The 20,713-nt window shown below is 55.0% G+C and overlaps 1 long non-coding RNA gene across 1 annotated transcript; it reads right to left on the bottom strand.

Annotated features, from left to right (window-relative positions):
- Positions 1 to 8,542: 8,542 nt before the first annotated feature.
- LOC144894097 (uncharacterized) lies at positions 8,543 to 18,930 on the bottom strand. Its single transcript, XR_013624826.1, has 3 exons — positions 18,645 to 18,930; positions 14,769 to 14,989; positions 8,543 to 10,162 (listed from the first exon to the last, which is right to left on the bottom strand). It is a non-coding gene; the product is annotated as an uncharacterized LOC144894097 (long non-coding RNA).
- Positions 18,931 to 20,713: the final 1,783 nt, after the last annotated feature.

Raw genomic sequence — 20,713 nt, forward strand, 5'->3', positions numbered from 1 at the left:
GGAGAGATTTTGCTGCAATGGGTGGGGGCGGAGTGACATCACTTCCGCTTAGTAACGGCGTCACGTGCCCTAGAGCGATGAAAACAATCACGCAGCGCGCTTGCAGTGTGTGTGCTTTGTTTTCAGAATTGCGCAGGAAAGTGCTAGATTTTGTGTTGTTGCAACGGTTTAACTTACGACTTTCGTCACATACTACTGGCCACTTATATCAGCATGTCTTACAACTATTTTGACAATCTTCCAAGCGAAGCAAAAGAGAGATACGAGACCAAATTATTATCGGCAATTGGCCTTGCAGTTTGTCCGTACCGGTTACCGGCAAGTGCGTGGATCAACGACCCGACGGCCTGGCCGGATGCACTGTTCGCGGATGTGTTAGTTAGGTCCAAAACTTCAATTCCGTGACCATTTTCTGGCTAGTAAGGTTTGACGATTGATTTGACTTCTATTGACATTTTATAACAAAAATAGCCTCTATGTCCCTCCCAAAAATCCCGGCATTTTTCGCCAGAGGCCCGAATCCAAGATGGCCGCCGGCACTATCTTGAAAAATTAAGTTTTGAACCAGAACACCTAGAATCACGTACAAAGACACTTTTTTGGGTAATTTGACCAGGAGGATTCCGAATCTGACATTAGTTTGACGTTATGACATTATTTTGACCCAGAAATCCAAGATGGCCACCATCCAGTAGAGCGAAAATGCAACTTTTGTACTTAAACATGTTAAAGAAACTACCTCCATAAGGATATCTTGCAGTAAAGTAATTGATGATTGCATGACAAGTAAACTCATTACACTTCAAAATAAGCTATTTTTAATAGCTGTGACTTAAACAGTTTTCAAATGAAGTAATTAATCAATATGACCTTTAATTATATGATTAGTCCGAATCAGAGCATTCTGCTTCACTAGAATCTGAATCATCAGATTCCGATGAATCTCCCCGCCTTTGTACATCATCATCTCGCTCCTCATTCCCCTCCTGGCTCTCATCTTCCTCACTCTCTTCAGCTGGCCCTGGTGCAGGTAGATGTGTCGAGAGAGCAGGTTGCGTGTGGCGGACAGGGCGACAGCGACCACCCACCAGCTCCCAGCCATGTCCGAGTGGCGAGGGGTGGTGTTTCTTGGAGGGATGACGCACAAGATATGCCAAGTAGTTTGCTCGGAGGCAGTGTTGGCGTAGGCTGTCTGCATCTGGAGGGAGACGGATAAATGATTTGTTTTTCAGTGTCTTCCACTTTGCTGCACGGGCCTCAGCCATGGTGCTACTCTTTTCGTCGCCATAGATGACATGTCGTGTGAACTGGAAGAGCTCCTCTAGCACCTCCTCCTCAAGGTCAAGGCTATCTCCACACAGCGAGAGCTGCCGTCGAGCCACAGGGCTCTTCGCCACCCGGTCATACACCAACTTCTTACCCTTGCCATAGAAGCCTGAGTTGGCATCACAGCCTGTCATACAGTGCAGCTGCACAATACAGTCTGCCATCTCGTCATTAACCAGGCCATGACATAAGATAGTCTCCTTCTTCCTCTTGATACAGAGCTTTCCGGGCAGCTGCTGCGAGATGACTGCTGCTGCGACATAGGCATCGGTATCAGCGGTATCAATGACAACAGGGCCACTGTCGCCTGATTCACACAGAACTGAGTAAGCAGAAAAGAGGACAGTATCAGCCTCAGACTGGTCAAAGCTGTAGTTCTCCATTGGTTGCTGGGTTGACAAATTGGTGCAGTGGGAGCCAACAGAGAACAACAACAACAACAACCTGTACAGCCTTATCACTAACCTATTCATCCATGTGGAGGCCAGTGACATGGCAGACTACCTGAATCAGGCTACAGTGGCCCTGTTGTCATTGATACCGCTGATACCGATGCCTATGTCGCGGCAGCAGTCATCTCGCAGCAGCTGCCCGGAAAGCTCTGTATCAAGAGGAAGAAGGAGACTATCTTATGTCATGGCCTGGTTAATGACGAGATGGCAGACTGTATTGTGCAGCTGCACTGTATGACAGGCTGTGATGCCAACTCAGGCTTCTATGGCAAGGGTAAGAAGTTGGTGTATGACCGGGTGGCGAAGAGCCCTGTGGCTCGACGGCAGCTCTCGCTGTGTGGAGATAGCCTTGACCTTGAGGAGGAGGTGCTAGAGGAGCTCTTCCAGTTCACACGACATGTCATCTATGGCGACGAAAAGAGTAGCACCATGGCTGAGGCCCGTGCAGCAAAGTGGAAGACACTGAAAAACAAATCATTTATCCGTCTCCCTCCAGATGCAGACAGCCTACGCCAACACTGCCTCCGAGCAAACTACTTGGCATATCTTGTGCGTCATCCCTCCAAGAAACACCACCCCTCGCCACTCGGACATGGCTGGGAGCTGGTGGGTGGTCGCTGTCGCCCTGTCCGCCACACGCAACCTGCTCTCCCGACACATCTACCTGCACCAGGGCCAGCTGAAGAGAGTGAGGAAGATGAGAGCCAGGAGGGGAATGAGGAGCGAGATGATGATGTACAAAGGCGGGGAGATTCATCGGAATCTGATGATTCAGATTCTAGTGAAGCAGAATGCTCTGATTCGGACTAATCATATAATTAAAGGTCATATTGATTAATTACTTCATTTGAAAACTGTTCAAGTCACAGCTATTAAAAATAGCTTATTTTGAAGTGTAATGAGTTTACTTGTCATGCAATCATCAATTACTTTACTGCAAGATATCCTTATGGAGGTAGTTTCTTTAACATGTTTAAGTACAAAAGTTGCATTTTCGCTCTACTGGATGGTGGCCATCTTGGATTTCTGGGTCAAAATAATGTCATAACGTCAAACTAATGTCAGATTCGGAATCCTCGTGGTCAAATTACCCAAAAAAGTGTCTTTGTACGTGATTCTAGGTGTTCTGGTTCAAAACTTAATTTTTCAAGATAGTGCCGGCGGTCATCTTGGATTCGGGCCTCTGGCGAAAAATGCCGGGATTTTTGGGAGGGACATAGAGGCTATTTTTGTTATAAAATGTCAATAGAAGTCAAATCAATCGTCAAACCTTACTAGCCAGAAAATGGTCACGGAATTGAAGTTTTGGACCTAACTATGTACATGTACCTCACGAGCACACCAGGTATGAAAGTACATCCGGGTACTTTCACCCTCTGACATCTGACAACTGAAGGGCCGATGAAAGCAAACACGCGTAGCAATGCGTGCGGACATGTTTATACATGCGCGATACACACAACAGTTACTTACTTATATTTTCAGTAGGTGTGATGTAATGAAAATACTAACTGAAGTTAAAAGTAGTAGTTTATATTTAAACTTACCCAGCCATGCAAGTGCAGTGGGCAGCTTGCACTACTCCATCACTGTTTGTGGCTAGCCATGGACGATGTGAAGGGTCATTAGCCCGCTGTGATGGACGTACATCAGCTTTCAAGATAATCAACCCTGTTGCAGACTTGACATGATGTACTGTCTGCACGAAGCCAGCAGTGAAGTACCGATGGGCCTCCAGTGACTTATAAGCCTATTGCTGTAAGCTATAAGTTGTTGCTGTATATAAGTTGTATAGCTGTTCCTATAAGCTGCCCACTGCACTTGCATGGCTGGGTAAGTTTAAATATAAACTTGTAGTGTGGTGCTGGGCACACACGTTTAAATAAAGGTAGGCCACAACGCTTTGGGTTAGGTAGAGCTCTTTATTGCATGTTAACTCGTCAGCACTGCCGTGCTCGGGGCTGTGAGCCGCGTGTATATCTGGAGGCCAAGCCTCACCTGGGGCGTGGCCGCCACCCACTGGTGCTCGGAATTATGTCACTGCGCCAGCGGGTTATCGTGTCCGCCACACGCGCCCCCCCCAGAATTCCCGCGCACCTGAAGGGTCAGTTTGCGGGGCAAACGGATGACCCTGTCGAAGCGCCCTCTGGCGGCTGGCGGCGTCTGGGATGTCGGGATGCCATCTGGGATGCCTCTGGCGGCATCTGGGATGGGTGCAGGGCAGGGGGGTGGCGTGACGGCGGGGTTGGGCGGTGCCGGGGGTCCGCCCACCGGGGGGCGGCCCCGACGCGGGGGCAGAGCCGCTGGCGGGGGGTGGTCCAAGTCGAGGTGGGCCGGCTTGAGGCGGTCCACGGAGACGCGGTCAGGAGTACCGCCGATGTCCAGGGTGAAATGCTTCACCCCGGTCTCCAGCACGCGGAAGGGCCCGTCGTACGGGGGCCGCAGCGGTGTCCGGTGGGCGTCATGGCGGACGAACACGTACTCCGCCGTGCGAAGCTCCGGGGGGACGTGCGTTGGCGGGCAACCGTGGTGCGCCGTCGGCACCGGGGCGAACCTCCGGGCGGTCTCCTGCAGGGCGGAACTCTGCTGCGCCGCGGACCATGGTGCTGTGGAGTCGGGGAGGAACTCGCCTGGCACCCGCAGCGGTTGTCCGAAGACCAACTCTGCCACGGATGCGCGCAGGTCGTCCTTGGGCGCCGTCCTGAGGCCCAGCAGGACCCAGGGGAGCCTGTCGACCCAGCCGCCGATGCGGAGGCTGGCCCAGAGCGCTGCCTTCATGGAGCGATGGAAGCGCTCGCACAGGCCGTTGGCCTGTGGGTGGTAGGCCGTGGTGCGGTGCAGCTGGATGCCAAGCCCCCGTGCTACCGCCCCCCAGAGCTCCGAGGTGAACTGGGGGCCGCGGTCGGACGAGATGTCCGAGGGGGCGCCGAACCAGGCAACCCAAGTGGCGATGAACGCCTGCGCGACGTCCGCCGCCGTCGTTGCTGCCAAAGGCACGGCCTCCGGCCACTGGGTGCTGCGGTCCACCATTGTAAGGACGTGGGTGAAACCCCGCGAGGGGGGCAGAGGTCCCACCAAGTCCACGTGAACGTGATCGAACCGACGTTTGGGCACCGTAAACGGGGCCAGCGGGGCCTGGGTGTGGCGGTGAACCTTCGTGCGCTGGCATGCGAGGCACGTCCTGGCCCAATCGCGGACGGCCTTCCGGAGGCCATGCCAGACGAACTTGTCGGCGACCAGCTTTTGGGAGGCCTTCATGCCCGGGTGGGACAGGCCGTGCATGGCGTCAAAAACCCGGCGCTGCCAGCCGGCGGGCACGATGGGGCGAGGCCGGCCGAGGGAGACGTCGCACAAGAGGGCCGCGCCCGCGCCGTCGAACGGTACCTCAGTGACGAGGAGGCCCGTGACGGCGGTCCGAAAACCCTGGACGGCGGGGTCGGCGGACTGGTCCGCCGCCATCTGGGCATAGTCGATCCCGAGGTGGACCGCGTGGGCGACGGACCGGGAAAGGCAATCCGCCACTGGGTTGTCCTTCCCCGTGATGTGCCGGATGTCCGTCGTGTACTCGGACACGGCCGAGAGGTGACGCTGCTGCCGGGCCGACCACGGCTCGGCGACCTTGGCCATCGCGAAGACCAGGGGCTTGTGGTCGACGAAGGCTGTGAACGGGCGGCCCTCGAGCAGATGGCGGAAGTGCCGGACCGCCAGGTGGAGCCCGAGCAGCTCGCGGTCGAAGGTACTGTACCGCCGTTCGTGCGGGCGGAGCTGCCGGCTAAAAAACGCCAGCGGCTGCCAAGCTCCCTTCACCCATTGCTCGTGCACCGCGCCCACCGCGTAGTCCGACGCGTCGGTGGTGAGGGCGGTCGGTGCATCGGGCGCCGGGTGCGCGAGCATGGTGGCATTACCAAGGCGAGCTTCGCGCCCGCAAACGCCGCGTCCATCGGCTCGGTCCAGGCAACGTCGCCTTTGCCCGGCTTCCCCCAGAGGGCCTCGTGCAGGGGGCACAGGAGCTGGGCGATGCGGGGCAGGAAACGGTGATAAAGGTTCACCATGCCCAAGAACTCCTGGAGCCCCTTGATCGTGCGGGGGCGCGGAAAACCCCTGACCGCCTCCACCTGGGCCGGTAAGGGGATGGCCCCGTGCCTGGTGATGCAGTGCCCCAAAGAGTCGATTTCGGTGATGCCGAACCGGCACTTGGCGGGGTTGATGATCAGGCCATGTCGGCCCAGGCGTTCGAAGAGCGTGCGGAGATGGCGGAGGTGCTCCTCACGGGACGCGCTTGCGACGAGGATGTCGTCCAGGTAGACGTACACGAAGTCCAAGTCGCGCAAGACACTGTCCATAAGCCGCTGGAACGCCTGGGCCGCATTCTTCAACCCGAAGGGCATCCGCAGAAACTCGAAGAGGCCGAATGGTGTGATGACGGCCGTCTTCGGTATGTACTCCTGCCTGATGGGGACCTGTTGGTATCCGCAGATGAGGTCACCTTGGAGAAGAGGGACATTTTCGCCAACCGGGCGGAAAAGTCCTGGATGTGAGGGACCGGGTAGCGGTCGGGGGTGGTAGCATCGTTGATGCGGCGGTAGTCTCCTCACGGCCGCCACCCGCCGCCAGGCTTGGGCACAATGTGCAGCGGCAATGCCCATGCGCTGTTGGAACGCCGGACGATGCCCAGTCGCTCCAGCGTGGCGAACTCCCCCTGCGCCACGGCGAGCTTCGCCGGGTCGAGGCGGCGTGCCCGGGCGTAGACCGGTGGCCCGACGGTGGGGATGTGATGCTCCACCCCGTGCTTGATGGCCACCGCCGAGAAAGTGGGCCGCATGAGGGCAGGGAAACTGGCGAGGAGGCGGGGGGAACTTGTCCGCTGCCGGAAGCGTGCAGACCAACCTCGCCGGGACCGAACCGCTCAGCAAGCCGCTTGGCGAGCCGCTCGGTGAGCCGCCCAGGGAGCTGCTCAACGAACTGCTCAGCGCGCAAGCAAGCAAGCTGAAGGTTTCAGCTTGGGCAAGGCGTCTGTGCCTCACGTCCACCAGCAGCCCATGCGCACAGAGGAAATCCGCTCCGAGTAGGCCCATGGGGACACTAGCGGTAACGAAAGTCCACTCAAAGTGCTGCCCCCCGAACCGCAACGAGAGACAACGCTTTCCGAACGTGCGGATGGGCGTGCCGTTGGCGGCAAGCAAAGCGGAGCCCCGGCCCTCAGCTTGCTTGTCGGACGCGGAGGCAAGGAGGATGCTCACCTGCGCTCCCGTGTCGCACAGGAAGCGACGACCCGAGGAGGTGTCCGTTATGAACAGCAGGCTGCCAGTATGGCCGACGCTCATGGCAGGAAGCGAGCGCCGGTCTGGCCTTTTCCCGACCTGCCAAAAGTACAAGGCGGGCGGCAGGACCTGGCCTTGTGGCCGAACCTGGTATGGAACTGGCACCAGGTCTGGCCCGGTGGTGGTTGTCGCGCCGGTCGTGACAACGGTGGTGGGCGGGGCGTGGCTGCGGCCACGCGCAGATCCGCCCAACCTGCGCCGTGTTCGGGAGGATCCGAACGCAAACGCGGATCCGCCAAACCTGCGCCGTGTTCGGGAGGATCCGAATGCAAACGCGGATCCGCCAAACCTGTGCCGTGTTCGGGAGGATCCGAACGCAAATGCGGATCCGCCAAACCTGCGCCGTGTTCGGGAGGATCCGAACGCAAACGCGGATCCGCCCAACCTGCGCCGTGCGCGGCGCCGGGATCCACGACAGCCGTGCTATATGCCGGCCGTGCGTCGTGGGCTGCGAAAAACCTGTCCGCCTCCCTGGCCAGGGCGCGCGGTTCCGTAATGGTCGTACCGGCCAGCGCGAGCCATACCGGTACAGGCAGCTGGCGGAAGAAGAGAGCACGGAAGAGGAAATCCGCGTGGCCGTCGCCGAGCAGGGACAGCATGTAATCCATGCGGGCGGACGGTCGTGTGTCGCCGAGTACGGGAAGGTCCAAAAGACGTTCAGCGTGATCGGCCTCTGTGAGGCCAAATGTGTCGAGGAGAAGCCGCTTGAGTGCCGCGTACCTGCTCTTGTCCGGCGGGTGCCGGAGGAAAGACACGACTCGGGCGGCCGTGCCGGATCCCAGGGCAGCGACCACGTAAAAGTACCTTGTGTCGTCCGCCGTGACGCCCTGGAGCTGGAATTGGGCCTCGGCCTGTATAAACCAGGTGTTGGCCTGCGCTTCCCAGAACTCCGGTAGCTTGATCGCGGCAGCGTTGATGGCCATAGCGCGTTCGGGGAACAGCAATGGCTGAACCAGTCGGAGGTCACCAGTGTAGTGTGGTGCTGGGCACACACGTTAAATAAAGGTAGGCCACAACGCTTTGGGTTAGGTAGAGCTCTTTATTGCATGTTAACTCGTCAGCACTGCCGTGGTCGGTGCTGCGAGCCGCGTGTATATCTGGAGGCCACGCCTCACCTGGGGCGTGGCCGCCACCCACTGGTGCTCGGAATTATGTCACTGCGCCAGCGGGTTATCGTGTCCACCACAAACTATTACTTTTAACTTCAGTTAGTATTTTCATTACATCACACCTACTGAAAATATAAGTAAGTAACTGTTGTGTGTATCGCGCATGTATAAACATGTACGCACGCATTGCGACGCATGTTTGCTTTCATCGGCCGTGCGGTTTTCAGGTGTCAGAGGGTGAAAGTACCCGGATGTACTTTCACACCTGGTGTGCTCGTGAGGTACGTGTCTCGGGGATTGCTCCCTAGAACTCAAGAAGAAGCACCTTGAAGCAGCAACATGTGGTTTAATACAAAATCGAGCAAACACAATATTGTGGAGCACGTCTTGAAATCGCAAGGCCTTGCCACACCAGACCATGCAAGTCCAAGCCGCCCAAAAAACTCAGCAAAATACAATTTGTTATATACATGAAATAACAGAAAAAACGCTGCACTAAAGTATGACCTCAGACAAGAGAGGGCCTTTGAAGACACAGAAAGTAAGATATTTCTCAGGCTCTAATTCCAAACGAGTTGCGCTTTCCAAGGCCCAGGGATGCGTTCCCATAATAAAGTTCAATGGTATTTACTTTTGGCAGTAAAACACATACAAATCAAAGGAGCAAATCAATGGATACATCTTACATCATCCCCTGTTCGAGGTTAACTTACAACTATTCCCATAACTTTCTTCCGTTAGAAGATGCTGAAAAAACGTCTCTCCAGGCTGGATCTGACCGAGCCATGGACAACATGTTTTGCAATTGAATCTAGCTTTTCTGAAGCAAGTAAAAAGAAGACACAATTAAATATATATTTCTCAGGTGCCCTGGGTCACGTGGTGCCCCCCATGGCCCCCCATGCCCTGCCCCCGACATATTTCTCCCTTTTGTCTTTACGACAACTCTTCGGAAAGACAACATATTACCCCAGCGGGTCAGCATCCCCCTCAGTCACATGCCAGGTGCGCCATGCATCACGCATGCTCAGAGAGGGATACCGGCCCCTAATTGTGGCCGTCTGACATCAACACATGAATTGTTAGCCATAATTCGCGACGAAGACTCCTGGTTAGAAGATAGCTGCCGCCCGGCCGGGTTCTGAATCCACCCTCGCACCAGCGTAGGTGCAACCCAGTCGCCAGCCAGATTAGGTGCCCTCCTTATGCAGGTGCGATCCTCGCGAATCAGGGCAAACGATCCACGTCCAATGCCATCAAGCCTGGCACATGTGATTGTTCTGTGGGAGAGAGGGTGGCACATCCATAATCACAAATCTCCTTCTCATTGCCTGAATCAGCGTCAGTATCCGTGGTGTTGGGTGCCTTAAGCTGAAACGACCCCAAATTGCTTACTACAGGTGGTGTAGGTGGTGGTGTAAGTGGTGGTGAAGGTGGTTCTCCCGGATATCCCGGATATTTGTTTGCCATTCGCTCCTCACTACTTGCATAATAGCAATAGCTCTTAAAGGAACCTACACTACTTAAATCACAGGTAAAAGAATCCCAATCCCAATGAAGTGAACTAAAATCATAATCGTCATCAGAATCCCACGCATCAGCAGGTTCGTTGATTTCAAGCCAGGAATCGTAGACCTCTAAAGCCACATCCTCTTGCCATGAAACGTCTAGGCCGTCAACGATCCAGTCGTGGGTGTCCGAATCTTGCCATGAGACGATAGAGTTGGCCGGTTATCCTGTGAAACATTTTCTCACACACACCATGATCAAATTCCTAGCCCCCCAATTATGATCAGTCAATGGAGAAACTCACTACATTTTCTCCATCCTGCTTTGTGGTCTTCCTATGTGCAACCATCATTTTTTGTAAACACATATTTGTAAACATCATCTCGTATTGCTTCCATCCCAGAAGTGTCTCAAAATCTGAAGCACAATTTCCCGATATATCTGCCTGTAAAGCGCGGCGTTACGCGCGCTGCTTGTGAGCAAGGAGGAAGCGGACAAGCGGTAACATATAAACGCCTTTATTCAAGACTACACTGTAACACTGTACCGCTCCGGGCTGGGCGCCCGGTGTCTCTCATGAAGCCACGCCTACCCCTCGGACGTGGCCACCGCCCACTTGGTGCGTGGAATGATGTCACCACGCCAGTGGGCTTTTGTGTCCGCCACACGCGCCCCCCCAGAATTCCCGCGCACCTGGAGGGCCAGTTTGCGGGGCAGACGAATGACCCGGCCGAAGCGCCCCCTGGCGATCGGCGGCGTCCGGGGTGCAGGGATGCCAGGTGGGATGCCCCTGGCTGCTCCTGGGATGGGTGCAGGACCGGGGGGCGGCGTGGCGGCGGGGCTGGGCGGTGCCGGGGGTCCGCCCGCAGGAGGGCGGCCCCGACGTGGGGGTCGGGCCACTGGCGGTGGATGGTCCACATCGAGGTGGGCCGGCTTGAGGCGGTCTACCGAAACGCGGTCAGGAGTACCGCCGATGTCCAGGGTGAAGTGCTTCGCCCCGGTCTCCAGCACGCGGAAAGGCCCGTCGTACGGGGGCCGCAGTGGTGTCCGATGGGCATCGTGGCGGACGAAGACGTACTCCGCCGTGCGAAGCTCCGGGGCGACGTGCGTCGGTGGGTGCCCGTGGCATGCCGTTGGCACCGGGGCGAACCTCTGGGCGGTCTCTTGCAGAGCGGAGCGCTGCTGTGCCGCGGACCATGGTGCCGTGGAGTCGGGGAGGAACTCGCCCGGCACCCGCAGCGGTTGCCCGAAGACCAACTCCGCCGCGGATGCGCGCAGGTCCTCCTTGGGCGCCGTCCGGAGGCCCAGCAGGACCCAGGGGAGCCTGTCGACCCAGCCGCCGTCGCGGAGGGTGGCCCGGAGCGCGGCCTTCAATGAGCGGTGAAATCGCTCACACAGGCCGTTAGCCTGGGGGTGGTAGGCCGTGGTTCGGTGCAGCCGGACCCCGAGCCCCTGCGCAACCGCCCCCCAGAGCTCCGAGGTGAACTGGGGGCCGCGGTCGGATGAGATGTCTGAGGGGGCGCCGAACCGGGCGACCCAGGTGGCGATGAAAGCCTGCGCGACATCGGCCGCCGTTGTCGACGACAAGGGCACGGCCTCCGGCCACCGGGTGGTGCGGTCCACCATGGTGAGGACGTGGGTAAAACCCCGCGAGGGGGGCAGAGGTCCCACCAGGTCCACGTGGACGTGGTCAAACCGGCGTTCCGGCACCGTGAACGGGGCCAACGGGGCCTGGGTGTGCCGGTGCACCTTGGCGCGCTGGCACGCGAGGCATGTCCTGGCCCAGCCGCGGACGGCCTTCCGGAGGCCATGCCAGACGAACTTGTCGGCGATCAGCCTTTGGGAGGCCCTCGCGCCCGGGTGGGACAGGCCGTGGATGGCGTCAAACACCTGGCGCTGCCAGCCCGCGGGCACAATGGGGCGAGGACGCCCGAGGGAGACGTCGCACAAGAGGGCCGCGCCCGCGCCGTCGAACGGCACCTCGGTGACGCGGAGGCCCGTGACGGCGGTCCGCAAGGCCTGGACGTCGGGGTCAGCGGCCTGGTCCGCTGCCATCCGGGCATAGTCGATGCCGAGGTGGACTGCGTGGGCGACGGCCCGGGAAAGGCAATCCGCCACCGGGTTGTCCTTCCCCGCAACGTGCTGGATGTCCGTCGTGTACTCGGACACGGCCGAGAGGTGACGCTGCTGCCGGGCCGACCACGGCTCGGTGACCTTGCCCATCGCGAAGATCAGCGGCTTGTGGTCGACGAAGGCAGTGAACGCCCGGCCCTCGAGCAGATGGCGGAAGTGCCTGACCGCCAAGTGAAGTCCGAGCAACTCGCGGTCGAAGGTACTGTAACGGCGTTCGGGCGGGCGAAGCTGCCGGCTAAAGAACGCCAGCGGTTGCCAAGCTCCACGCACCCATTGCTCGTGCACCGCGCCCACCGCGTAGTCCGAGGCATCGGTGGTGAGGGCGATCGGTGCATCGGGCGCCGGGTGCGCGAGCATGGTGGCGTTAGCCAAGGCGAGCTTCGCGCCCGTGAACGCCGTGTGCATCTGCTCGGTCCAGGTAACGTCGCCTTTGCCCGGCTTACCTCGGAGAGCTTCGTGCAGGGGGCGCAGGAGCTGGGCGATACGGGGCAGGAACCGATGGTAAAAGTTCACCATGCCCAGGAACTCCTGCAGCCCTCTGATCGTGCGGGGGCGCGGAAACCCCTTCACCGCCTCCACCTTGGCCGGCAGGGGGACGGCTCCGTGCCTGGTGACACGGTGCCCCAGAAAATCGATTGTGGCGGCGCCGAACCGGCACTTTGCGGGGTTCACAATCAGGCCATGCTGGCCCAGGCGTTCGAAGAGCGTGCGGAGGTGGCGTAGGTGCTCTTCGCGGGACGCGCTGGCGACGAGGATATCGTCCAGGTAGACGTAGACAAAATCCAAGTCGCGCAGGACGCTGTCCATCAGTCGCTGGAACGCCTGAGCCGCATTCTTCAGACCGAAGGGCATGCGCAGGAACTCGAAGAGTCCGAATGGCGTGATGACTGCCGTCTTCGGGACGTCCTCCGGCCTGACGGGGACCTGATGGTAGCCGCGTATGAGGTCCACCTTCGAGAAGAAGGACCTGCCCGCCAAACGGGCGGAAAAGTCCTGAATGTGGGGGACGGGGTAGCGGTCGGGAGTCGTGGCGTCATTGAGACGGCGATAGTCCCCGCACGGTCGCCATCCCCCGCCGGGCTTCGGCACGATGTGCAGCGGCGACGCCCAAGCGCTCTCTGAGCGCCGAACGATGCCGAGTCGCTCCAGGGTAGCGAACTCCGCTTTTGCCACCGCCAGCTTCGTCGGCTCGAGGCGGCGTGCCCGGGCGTAGACCGGTGGCCCGACGGTGGGGATGTGATGGGCCACCCCGTGCTTGACGGCCCCCGCCGAGAAGGTGGGCCGCGTGAGGGCCGGGAAACCGGCGAGGAGGCGGGTGAATGCGTCCGCTGCCGGAAGCGTACAGACCAACGTGGCCGGAACCGAATCGTTCGGCAAGCCGCTTGGCAAGCCGCTCGTTGAGCTGGGCAACGCACATGCGAGCGAGCTGAACGTCTCGGCCTGGACAAGCCGTCTGCGCTTGACGTCGACCAGGAGCCCATTAGCGCACAGGAAGTCCGCGCCAAGCAGTGCCATGGGCACGTCGGCGGTGACGAACGTCCATCGGAAAACCTGCCCTCCAAACCGCAGAGAGAGGCAGCGTTTTCCGTACGTACGGATGGGCGTCCCGTTTGCGGCAAGCAGCGCGGGGCCCCCACCCGCGGCGTGCTTGTCTGACATGCCGGCGGGAATGACACTCACCTGTGCTCCCGTGTCGCACAGGTAACGGCGCCCGGAGAAGGTGTCCGTTATGAACAGCAGGCTGCTCGAACGGCCGGCGCTCATCGCCACAATTGAGCGCCGGCCCGGGCGTTTCCCGACCCGTTGAAGGAGCACGGCGGATGACACCGCCGAGCTTCGTGGCCGAACTTGGCGTGGAACCAGCACCAGGTGGTGGAGCTGGAGGAGCGCGGCTGGCTCCGCCAGGCCGGTGGAGTCGACGGGTTTCCCCGCGGTGGCGGTTTTCGCCGCGGCGGTGGGCGGGGCGTGGCGGCGTTCACGAGGTGCGTATCAGCATGCTGCTGAACCACAGCGTGCTGTAGAAGATGATGCTGTGGAACATCAGCGTGCTGTAGAAGATGATGCTGTAGAAGATGATGCTGTGGAACATCAGCGTGCTGTAGAAGATGATGCTGTGGAACAGCAGCGTCGAAGGCCGTGACGGCCACGCCAACGCTCGCCCGCGTGTCCGAAGCGGCGAAGTACTTGTCCGCCTCGGCCGCCAATGCTCGGGGTTCCGTTAGCCCAGTCCCGGCCAACGCGAGGCGAACCTGCGCTGGAAGTTGGCGACGGAAAAGCGCCCGGAATAGCGAACCGGGGGCTTCGTCGCCCAACAGTGACAGCATATGGTCCATTCGGACCGACGGGCGCGTCTCACCGAGCTCGGGGAGATCCAGGAGGCGGTCGGCCCGTGCGTCGTCCGTGAGTCTGAACGTGGCTAGGAGTAGCCGCTTGAGTGCCTCGTACTTGTGGCCGTCCGGTGGGTGGCGAAGGACGGACACAACTCGAGCGGCCGTGCCGGGCCCGAGGGAGGCGACGACGTGGCAGTAGCGCGTGTCATCGCCGGTGAGGTGCCGAAGCTGAAATTGGGCTTCGGCCTGGACGAACCAGACTTCGGCCTGAGCCTCCCAAAATTCCGGAAGTTTGACGAAGGCGGCCATGGCGATGGCGTCGCGTGTGGAAGGATCGCTCCGGCAGATCCAACGTCGAGGGTCACCAATAAAGCGCGGCGTTACGCGCGCTGCTTGTGAGCAAGGAGGAAGCGGACAAGCGGTAACATATAAACGCCTTTATTCAAGACTACACTGTAACACTGTACCGCTCCGGGCTGGGCGCCCGGTGTCTCTCATGAAGCCACGCCTACCCCTCGGACGTGGCCACCGCCCACTTGGTGCGTGGAATGATGTCACCACGCCAGTGGGCTTTTGTGTCCGCCACACCTGCATCTAATATTATTCACTCATCTCACTTATCATCCTGTGTAAACAAATTATCCACTGACTCATACCATAATTCACGTTATTAGCAGCTGGTAGTTAAATATCAAAATACATCAACTGGTATTCTTCCTTTGATAACCTCTCCCTTATGAGCAATAATTCAATTGCCCAACGTACCTGGTGGAGTTTTGTTCACCTGGTCTGCAGAGCTGTGATCCAATCTGCACCAGCACCCAACGCAATTTGTTAAACGAAATTCACAACTTTATATTCATTGGTCCCCCCAGTGCAAGCCAACCCCTTGTATCACCTTCTTATCACAAAAACAACAGTCCATAACTAACCACTTTCCTTTATTTCCTGCCTTTACCATCAACTTTTTCCAACCTTCTCCCTTTTCTCAGCAAATCCTGCAGATTCACTTGTCATTGACAAATAATTAATCTGATCCGACTTTCCGTTATCATCTTTGCATTTCCAACAACCTTCTTCAACACGTCCTCCCGAACCCCTTTTCTTCAGACTCAACCCACATCAATACAATGTCCCCTTCCAGGCACGTCTGTCTAGCCACTCACAAATTGTCCACAAGACAAAATCACCATATTTCACACTTCAGCTCCCGAGAGCTCAATTTTGAACAGGGGTAAAACCAGCAATACTCAATTACCTTCTGCCAAGCAAGAGGCCAGAGCAGTATCACTCCCTCTTCCTTCTGCCCATCATAACTGGCAGACAGACGAGCCACAAGCCCCAACCCTACTAGGCTCCAGCTCCCATCCAAAGGATACAAACTCCCTCAGACTGGCATAATCTCTTTGCCAGCTTATGTACGAACCAAGACTGCAAACAAATAGTTTTCCAATAAAAATCAATTGTCACCCTATTGCACCATATTGGCAGAATTCACTTCAGCTCTCCACCGCTCTTGTGTCGAGTGGTGCCCCAAAATGACATTGCACGAACCCTTTCAATACCTGTCTAAACCTACTGCCATTATTCCTATGATTATCTATCTATAATTCCAGTAATCTCTGTGTGTCTGTGTGTGTGTGTGTTTGTCTGTGACTGCTGTTTCTCGACAACCACGGGTCCGATATACTTGAAACTTGCCAGGTATATTGCTGGGGACCTGAGGATGTGCCTTTTCAAGGTTTCATATTAATCGGAGAAGTAGTTACCGAGCTATGGCGATTTATTTACCCGTACTCGCAAGCCGTTCGCTTTGGCTTTGCGAATGGACCAAACCATTTCATGTAAATAGAGGGGGGGGGGGGGGGTTCTACCGTACTCGCAAGCCGTTCGCTTTGGCTTTGCGAATGGACCAAACCATTTCATGTAAATAGAGGGGGGGGGGGGGGTTCTGTGGTCGTTACTGCCACGTGGTTTCAAAGTTTTTTTTTGTTGTTGTTGTTTGCACGCATGTTTTTTTGCACCCACGTACGGGCACGCCCTAGTTCTAACAAACCCATTAGCCTAATCCACCTTTTCAATTTTCATTTCAATTTAAAGTCAATCCAATGTCCTCTAATACCTCTCTTAGCATCCCATGCACCTGTTGTAGGCACCTGTTTTAGCCTCTGGCCCAATAGCTGCCCAATATTATGAATATTCCCAATATTCCCATAAACAAATAAAAAGAAAATAACCTGATCTATTTATTGAAATAAAAAATAGTTCTCATATGTCTTACTGTCTGGCCAATTTTTCTCACCCACTGTGACTCACTCAAAATAGATTCTCACTGTTGTTATGTCTGAAATTCGTCTCATGAAAACCCATCCAAGAGTCCAGTGTAACAGACAGACAAACACATAGACACACTGAAGATCCCAGGGTCCCATCGAACTAGCTTGTCCCCAGATCCACAAACAAAACATGTAACTTATGTCAACAACTGAACTCCCAAGACAACAACGATAAAACATCCATCCACCTCAATGGCTCGCCAAGTAGCTCATTGTGTCCCTGTCTCTCTTCTTGCATCTACACTGTTCACAATCACAATTACTCACTCATACACTGCTCCATCACCTCCTTCCCTACACCCCAAATCTCCACTTGCATCCTATGCAAATCATTCACTCAACACCATTACACTCACCACAATACCCTCACAGTACATCACTTCTCCAAACCATTGCCTCATTCGCTCAGATTTTCCCACGCTCCAATTCCTCATTTCAACATGCTCACCAGCAAGACTCATTCAATTCCTCATTTAATAAACTACACCACAAACACACTGCATCATCTAACTAACTACTGCCCCTTTAAAACTCGTGCTTTCCCTGTCATCCCTTTATACTACTGCACATCCCTCGTCATTATCATCCATCTAATCTCTCTACGTCCCCACTACTACAGGTAACTTTCCCTCGGCGAGCTTACACTGCCATATTTCCCAACCACATTTCCAGCGAAGATGATGTCACTATTTCACACCTTTCCTCCATGGAACAGCTGGTGGTCCTCCATGAGATGCATTCCGATGTTAATCACTTCAAAGCTCTCAATTAGCCCTCCTTGGAATCGCACCTTTAACATTACCGGCACTGCCCTTTCTTGGTTCAAATCTTACCTCTGACAGACACCAAGTCATCCCCATCAACAACTGCAAATCCTCCACTGCTCCCCTCTATCCTGACAATCTGCATCACTGAAATAAATCCTGGCTTCAAATCAACTTTCTCAAACTTAACTATGATAAATCTGAAATAATCGCATCATCTTCCTTCGAACTCAGAGCACACCGACACGGTATACATCAAACATTGGATTCATATTTCCACAGAACTCCACCACTCTGTTAAATTCTAAACATGCCCAATGGGCAATCCACTCTGCTCAGGGCTGCAAAATGCTGGATTCTAACCTTCCCAAACACAGCTCTTGTCCGCCAGGCTGCAAAAATCAAAGCATTTTTAGTCCCCCTTTTTCCCATACACTAGCCAGTGTAAGCCAGCCAAACATAAACAAAGAGGTTCCAGCGAGCTGTGACCTCCATAACTCTAAACAAATCCACTGGCACTTTTAAAACAAACTTTCCCAGTCACTTACTAAAATAAAGTGCAGCTCTTGTCCGTAGATATACGTTAACCAAGATTACATGAGACTTGACAACAATAGTACTGCCCCGTTCAAGTTCCCGTCATGCCGTTGAATTAACACCCGGTCGGTTGAATCCGCCCATCATCTTTGACTTTTATTCCCATGCTAAATCTGGAAAGCTGGTAATGTGGGGATGTAATTGAAAACATGTTTTAAAACCCTGTCCAACGCATGCTCTCCATGCTCATTTTTGCCTGCCTTTTTCCCACAGCAGACTGAATCCCACATGGAATCTCAAAATCCAAACTGACACCTTTTATTTCTTGGCCCCAAATTTACTCAGAATTAATTTTCACCTTACAACATATAAATAATATCATTCCAATACTCATATATACACAAGTGGCCAGTTCTCAACCGCATTGCCTAACGCCTGCAGGCAATGTAGGAAACCCCTTGTCAACTGTCAATCACACTTCAATGACACACATCCATCCGCATTGCCTAACGCCTGCAGGCAATGTAGGGAACCCCTTGTCAATCATTCACACGTCAATGACACACACACAATGAACGTAAATACACACTTCAATGACAGACACTTCGTACCGGCTCGCATTCCACACCACTGCGCACACCCAGCGTTGTTGACTCGTAAAATTCAAAGCACATTGACCTGGATGAGTCGTGTACAACACACCTGTCCGACCAGCTTGTATACATTCTCCATACAATACAGCATAGATTCATGCACACGGGATTGTTCTCAATCTTGTTCTCATGCACACTCATGCACACTCCAATCCTACCTACCTGTGAACTTACCTGGCCCCTTGCTGTGAGCCTATCCATCCCCTTCAGGCTCACCTGTTGGTTTCTACCTGGATTTCTTTCTTCCTGTGCTTTATCTGCTTCTTCCTCTGCTCTTGATGTCTCAGCACTTCTCCTGCCTTTCTCCTATCTGGTACCTGCGCTCTTCTGATTCCAGTTTAATTTATCCTTCTCCAAAAATCACATAAGGTTCCTATTTCCAAATATAAAAATCACCGATATCTCCCTCGAAATGCAAAACAAAAACGCTTCCAACTCTGGCTTGTTATAATCCTCCCTCGCCTGCCTCGGGCACCCGAATGCGTCCCATGCTGTGCACAGCATGGAATATCCGCATTCCTGTCTTGCCTTTGTCCCCGCCTCGCGGTTCACCGCGGTTACCCCGTTGCCACGGCGACCTGCCTGCACGTGTCGGCTCGCGTGTTCACAGCTGGATTCCACACACCTCGTACATTATAATCCTCTGTTATTTCTACAGATCTAACCTCATCTCTTGTCCAGAAAGAGCTCATTCCTGCTGCCTGTAGCATATATTGTCAGAACTCCCTACCTTTAGGTAAAAACGTACTGGATGTGCATGCCTTAGATCCTGGAACAGGACAAAGAAGGCCTTAGGGGTGGGGATTTATCAGATACACACATCCAGTGCGTAGCTTAACTTACTTATCCACCCACGCCTGGGGCTAGTCTTCTTCCCACGCCGGGGGCTAGTTACCTACCCCCACGCCGGGGGTACCTTAACCTGAGGGCTATCCCTCGAGGGCTATCCCTCCTAACCTAGGGCGCCCTCCTTGCTCGATTCATTAATCCACTGGTTGCTGCTTCGATTTGGTTCGAGATACATGCTCAGGTACAGTCGACAATAGCTCGCCCTATCCAAGGGGAAGGAAGAGACATTAAATTTAGGTGCAAATATGCTTACCCCAGCCTTATTATTGCCAGCGCTGGCCTTGTGCCTCCTCCCGACCTGAGGAGCGAGCCCTTCTCGACCTGTAGCTGGATGATCCCACTTCTGACACCAGATTCTCGGGGATTGCTCCCTAGAACTCAAGAAGAAGCACCTTGAAGCAGCAAAATGTGGTTTAATACAAAATCGAGCAAACACAATATTGTGGAGCACGTCTTGAAATCGCAAGGCCTTGCCACACCAGACCATGCAAGTCCAAGCCGCCCCAAAAACTCAGCAAAATACAATTTGTTATGTACATGAAATAACAGAAAAAACGCTGCACTAAAGTATGACCTCAGACAAGAGAGGGCCTTTGAAGACACAGAAAGTAAGATATTTCTCAGGCTCTAATTCCAAACGAGTTGGGCTTTCCAAGGCCCAGGGATGCGTTCCCATAATAAAGTTCAATGGTATTTACTTTTGGCAGTAAAACACATACAAATCAAAGGAGCAAATCAAAGGATACATCTTACATCATCCCCTGTTCGAGGTTAACTTACAACTATTCCCATAACTTTCTTCCTTTAGAAGATGCTGAAAAAACGTCTCTCCAGGCTGGATCTGACCGAGCCATGGACAACATGTTTTGCAATTGAATCTAGCTTTTTTGAAGCAAGTAAAAGGAAGACACAATTAAATATATATTTCTCAGGTGCCCTGGGTCACGTGGTGCCCCCCATGGCCCCCATGGCCTGCCCCCAACACGTGCACACATCCGCGAACTGAACATCCGGCCAGGCCGTCGAGTCGTTGATCCACGCACTTGCCGGTAACCGGTACGGAGAAATTGTAAGGCCAATTGCCGATAATTTGGTCTCGTATCTCTCTTTAGCTTCGCTTGGAAGATTGTCAAAATTGTTGTAAGACATGCTGATATAAGTGGCCAGTAGTATGTGACGAAATTCGAAAGTTAAACCGTTGCAACAACACAAAATCTAGCACTTTCCTGCGCAAGTCTGCAAGCACAAAGCACACACACTGCAAGCGCGCGGCGTGATTGGTTTCATCGCTCTAGGGCACGTGACGCCATTACTAAGCGGAAGTGATGTCAATCCGCCCCCACCCATATAGATGTATCCTCCGAGAGGTTGTATCCCACCCAGTCAGGTTCCCT

Source organism: Myxine glutinosa, chromosome 10 (genome assembly GCF_964187855.1).
Source record: "Myxine glutinosa chromosome 10, kmMyxGlut1.1, whole genome shotgun sequence".
Lineage (NCBI taxonomy): Eukaryota > Metazoa > Chordata > Myxini > Myxiniformes > Myxinidae > Myxine > Myxine glutinosa.